Source organism: Mastomys coucha, unplaced genomic scaffold (genome assembly GCF_008632895.1).
Source record: "Mastomys coucha isolate ucsf_1 unplaced genomic scaffold, UCSF_Mcou_1 pScaffold2, whole genome shotgun sequence".
In the NCBI taxonomy this organism is placed as follows: domain Eukaryota; kingdom Metazoa; phylum Chordata; class Mammalia; order Rodentia; family Muridae; genus Mastomys; species Mastomys coucha.
This window is the reverse complement of record NW_022196902.1, coordinates 17,653,659-17,654,406: the sequence shown is the minus strand read 5'-3', so window position 1 is coordinate 17,654,406 and position 748 is coordinate 17,653,659. Positions and strand designations below refer to the sequence as shown.

The 748-nt window shown below is 44.9% G+C and overlaps 1 protein-coding gene across 9 annotated transcripts in view; it reads left to right on the top strand.

Annotated features, from left to right (window-relative positions):
* Positions 1-748, top strand: part of Akap7 (A-kinase anchoring protein 7) — a 140,984-nt gene that overhangs the window by 136,414 nt on the left and 3,822 nt on the right. The gene's annotated exons all lie outside the window — the stretch shown is intronic.

Below are 748 nucleotides of genomic sequence, written 5' to 3'. Positions count from 1 at the left end.
TTTTGAGACAGGGTCTCACTATGTACCTTTGGCTGGCCTGCAGCAGATCAGACTGGCCCCAAATCCACTGAGATCTGCCACCTGCCTCTGCTTCCTAGGTACTGTGATTAAAGTGTGTGCTGCCATGCCCAGTCTGAAAGGGACACTTCAGAAAATAATCTAGAGGCATTTTGTCAGGTGCCTCTAGACCGGAGAAATTGTCTAGTACGAATTAACAGTGTTCTGCAGTGACTCAGGCTGATGACAGGCAGGGAAGGGTCAAAGAGTCATGCTTTGTTTGATCAACATGGCTAATAGGAAAGTATGAACAAAAGCAGGGTAACCAGAAGGGAGGTCACCATTTGTTGGGAAGCTTTTATATTTCAGCCTCTCTCTTTAGGGAAGGCATTGATCAACACCTCCCCCTATAGCCCACACTAGCCTTGAACTTGCATCCTGAGAATGGAAATATAATAGAACCAGAACCCCGGGCATTTAAAATATCTCAACACAAGGACATTTCATTGATGGATTTTGGAGAATGAGTTATTAATGAAACTTAAGTTCAACCTTGTTATCTTATCTAGCAAGAAAGGCTGGAGTTCTAGAACAATCCGTAACTTTATTGTCTCTGGCCTGGTGATAGAGCCTAGGCAGGAGATGTAGAAAGTCATTTTAAAAGTCATGTTTTGAAAGATCCTCGGGCAGTGGTGGCGCACGCCTTTAATCCCAGCACTTGGGAGGCAGAGGCAGGTGGAGTTCTGAGTTC